The sequence below is a fragment of the Vulpes vulpes genome, chromosome 6 (genome assembly GCF_048418805.1).
Source record: "Vulpes vulpes isolate BD-2025 chromosome 6, VulVul3, whole genome shotgun sequence".
Classification (NCBI taxonomy): Eukaryota; Metazoa; Chordata; class Mammalia; order Carnivora; family Canidae; genus Vulpes; species Vulpes vulpes.
The window spans coordinates 63,513,365-63,518,160 of NC_132785.1; the positions used below are offsets into that span (position 1 = coordinate 63,513,365).

The 4,796-nt window shown below is 39.1% G+C and overlaps 1 pseudogene; it reads right to left on the reverse strand.

Annotated features, from left to right (window-relative positions):
- Nucleotides 1-3,056: 3,056 nt before the first annotated feature.
- On the reverse strand, nt 3,057-4,796 carry LOC112912608 (mRNA cap guanine-N(7) methyltransferase pseudogene; annotated as a pseudogene).

Consider the following 4,796-nt stretch of genomic DNA (forward strand, 5'->3'; position numbering starts at 1 on the left):
ACTGTTACCTCAAATACATTAATCTCAAGGCCTCAGAGAAACTGGATTATATTACGTATCTGTCCATCTTTGACCAGTTATTTGACATTCCTAAAGAGAGGAAAAATGCTGAAAATAAGAGATACCGGGAGATGCTGCTTGAGTACCTTCAAGATTACACAGATCGAGTCAAGCCCCTCCAAGATCAGAATGACCTTTTTGGGAAGATTCAGAATGAATTTGAGAAGAAGTGGGAGAATGGTACCTTTCCTGGATGGCCGAAAGAGACAAGCAGTGCCCTGACCCATGCTGGAGCCCATCTTGACCTGTCTGCATTCTCTTCTTGGGAGGAGTTGGCCTCCCTGGGTCTGGACAGATTGAAATCTGCACTCTTAGCTCTAGGCTTGAAGTGTGGTGGGACCCTAGAAGAGCGAGCCCAGAGGCTCTTCAGCACCAAAGGAAAGTCCCTGGAGTCACTTGACACCTCCCTGTTTGCCAAAAATCCCAAGTCAAAAGGCACCAAGCGAGTCACTGAGAGGAACAAAGACATTGCCTTCCTAGAAGCCCAGATCTATGAATATGTAGAGATTCTTGGGGAACAGCGGCATCTCACACGTGAAAATGTACAACGCAAGCAGGCAAGGACAGGGGAGGAACGAGAAGAAGAAGAGGAAGAGCAGATCAGTGAGAGTGAAAGTGAAGATGAGGAGAATGAGATCATTTACAACCCCAAAAACCTGCCCCTCGGCTGGGATGGCAAACCTATTCCCTACTGGCTGTACAAGCTTTATGGTCTAAACATCAACTATAACTGAGATTTGTGGAAATTACACGTACCGAGGTCCCAAGGCCTTCCAGCGGCACTTTGCTGAGTGGCGTCATGCCCACGGCATGGGGCACATGCCCACGGCATTGGCACTGACTGGCCCAGGCACAGACACCTGAGAATGAGTATAGCAGGTGTCTTCCCCAGAAGAACAGCTGGAAGAACAGCGTAACAGCACATTTACAAACCAAGCAGCATTGGAAAGTCCAGGACTGAAGGAAAATAGTGTATAGGAACCCCAGGCTTTTGCTTTTTATTTATCTTTCACATTAAAAATTTCCAATATTCTTTCTTTTTTCCTGCCTTAGCTACAATATTTTATAAACTGTTCATTTTTCAGTTTCTCTTTTTCAAGTTTCCTATTTTACAATTACATCTAGTACATATTTTCTTCATTTTTGACTTCCTTTCATGTATTCAATTTAATTTTTGTAGATATATACGTTTGGGGTTTTTTGTTTTTGTTTTGTTTTGTTTTATAATTTTGTAGTTTAGTATCTTCTAAGATACAGATGAAAATACACTCAGAACCAGTTGGAGAAGTATATAGGTGTACTCTGTGATATTATGTTTTCTCTTCCTTCCCATTCTGCACACCTATTTTGTCTTCTTGTTTTTGTGTTTGTTGTTGCTGTTGTTCTCTATGTAAGTTTCCTTGTTTATATAAATCTGGAATTGAGCACCTTCTCACATACGATCAAAATACACTCAGAACTAAGAGTATCACTGTCTTGGTCCACTCTGTGAGACAATATTCACTCTCCCCCACCACTCATTTCCCCTCTTTTAAAATTTTTACTATTTAAAAAAATTTGTTTTCTACTTTCATAGTCTTCTGTTTCTTTTATTTTCTGGTACCTGACCTCTTCAGAATTGTCTAGGGGGTATTTTATTTGGGTCATTGTTGATATTTTTGACTCTGCTTACTCATACAGCCATTCTCCACTGCACAAAATGACTAGAAGGGAGAATTCATCAGAAAAGAAAGAACCAAATTACTGGTGGCTTTTGAAGAAACATAAAAGACTGTATAGATTCTCTTACTACCAAACTGAGATCTAATCAGGCCAAATTTAACAGTCTAAACTGGATGCTCTAACAGCTAGGCTTACTGAGGCAGAAGAGAGTGAGTGACATAGAAGACAAGTTGATGGTAAGGAAGGTTGATGGTAAGGAAAGAAACTGAGGGAAATAGAGAAAACCGACAAAGAGCCCACAAAGAGAGAATCTGGGAATTAAGTGATAGTTTGAGAAAGAATAATATTCATCTTATTGACATTCCAGAGGATGTGGAGAGAAATTATGTTTCAACAAATCATAGCTGAGAACTTCCTTAATTTGGGGGAAGTAATAGCAGCAATGTCCATAATAGCCAAACTGTGGAAGGAGCCTCGGTGTCCATCGAAAGATGAATGGATAAAGAAGATGTGGTCTATGTATACAATGGAATATTACTCAGCCTTTAGAAACGACAAATACCCACCATTTGCTTCAATGTGGATGGAACTGGAGGGTATTATGCTGAGTGAAATAAGTCAATAGGAGAAGGACAGACATTATATGGTCTCATTCATTTGGGGACTATAAAAAACAGTGAAAGAGAACAAAGGGGAAAGGAGAAAAATGAGTGGGAAATATCAGAGAGGGAGACAGAACATGAGAGACTCCTAACTCTGGTAAACGAACAAGGTGTGGTGGAAAGGGAGGTGGGCGGGGGGTAGGGGTGACTGGGTGACGGGCACTGAGGGGGGCACTTGATGGGATGAGCACTGGGTGTTATGCTATGTGTTGACAAATTGAACTCCAATTACAAAAAAATCTGGGAAATTAAAGAGGCATTCATGTCCAAGAGATAGAGAGGACCCCAGGCCCAAGATCAACAGAAACTGAATAACACCTCGACATGTAATGGTGAAGTTTGAAAATTTCGGAGATAATGAGAAAAAACTAAAAGCAGTGAGAGATAAGAGATTCCTAACTTATATGGCAAGGAATATCATATTTTTTTTCTAGGTAAATAATTTTTATGATCATTTAAAATTCTGTTTTAAACTTGCAACTTTAGTGATATATATTGAACACATTCAATAGTACAGAACACAATCCATTTAATCTTGAACAACACTATATAAGAAAACTACAGAAATGAGCACAAACCTCACCAACCAGTATGCTCCCTCATCAATTCTATAACTGCAATATATCTAAAACTGTAAACAAACACTGAACAAATCAGAGCACTGTGGAAAGAGCTCAGCAGCTCAAACAAGTCATACTATAATTTTTATGCGCTAAGAGAGTAGTGAGGCAAATCGAATTCTTAGAACGTTACTTAAAAATAGATTTTTAAAGACAAAGGTCCCAACTGATTCTTATACACACACACAAAAGTTCATCTGTCACAGACAGCAAATGTTGAATTTATACACTGGAGTTTCCGGCAGCATCCTGCACATTTAGAATAATTAAACAAAGTTGTCAAATCTAGGATGGATCATTCAAATCTGTATAGGACGGGACACAGCTGTCCTGGGCTACTGCGTATGTGCTCACTGCTGCTTCTCAAACGCAAAAACCAAGTAAATACTTGTGGCTTCCCACTCTGATTTACTTAAGTTTCCCAAAGGTAACCTTACTTGACTGTTCTTCATGTACTCTGCTGCATGTTCATAGTCATCCACCTTCTCAGAGGCAAGTTTGGAATTCTCATTTGCTGGATATGGCTCCAAGGCCTGCATTCTTTTTAACAGCATTTTATTTTCATTGTTCTTAATCTTTTCCTCATAGAATTCCAGAAATGTCTTTTTGTAGACTAGTTTCATATTGTACTTCTTCGCCATTTCATTTAGCAATGGAAAATAGACCAAGAATTCAGGGACATCCACAACACCTCCCAAGTTGAAGTCATATTTGCAGCCAAATAAAGGATAATCTCCTTTCTCTGAAACTTCACAGTATATATCTCATTCCCAAATGATTCTGTGTCTGAAGCTTCAAGGCGTCTTATCAGTTCAAAGCTATTGGGAGTGGTACCAATAAATTAGCCTCCAGGGCTCAGTCTCTCACAGACATTTCTGAGCATCATGTCAGCCTGCTCATAGGATTCAAATGAATAATGACAGACAAACTGACAACTACAGATGTCAAAGCATATTTCGGTATCACGAAATTTGTTAATCAAAAGTTCCTTTGAACAATCAGCAGTTACAAATTCTGCATTGAAAATATATTCATTATTACGACAACGATTTTTCATGTCCTCATACCGCTGCTGACACTGTTTGACAGAAACATCAGCGATATCTGTATAAACTAGCTTGTTAATTCTTCCCTTTTTCCATTTGAGCAAATCTCCACCTTTATCACATCCCAGGCCCAAAACAGTGATATCACGTTTTTTTTTTTTTCTGTCATACCTTTTCTAAAAATTCCCCAATGAGGACACTTTTTATCCAATTATTAAAGTTTCTTAGGTAAAAAATATGACTTTGGCTTTGCTTCTCCAAACCAACTTCCTGTAGTTCATTATAGTGGGTAGCCACGGCTGAACTGTGTCCTTCTTGTAAGTTTTTTTGCTTTTCAGGAACATCCTCAAATTCTATTTTTCTCTTCTTCTGTGTGCCATCTCCAGTAGAAGGTTCAGGATCTTTTGGAAAATCATCAGTTTCCACTCTTCTTTTCCTGGAAATGCCCTCATCATCACCAGAACCATTTTCCTCTGGGACATTTTCAGCATCAAGTTTTCTTTTCTTGGTTGGAGTATCTTCCCCACAACTAGAACTTTCCTTTATAAGATCATCTTCAAATCCATTTTCCTCTTTTTTGGTGTGTCTGCTTGTCCCCAGACAGGAGCCTTTTCAGAAAGTCGAGTCCCAGGAATGGTTGTGTTTTCATTAATACTGAATGAAGACTTTGTTTCCAAATATTTTGATGCATTGGCCTCTTCGAGAGAGAGCTTTTCATACTCTTCTGCTTTTGCACAATTTTCCAT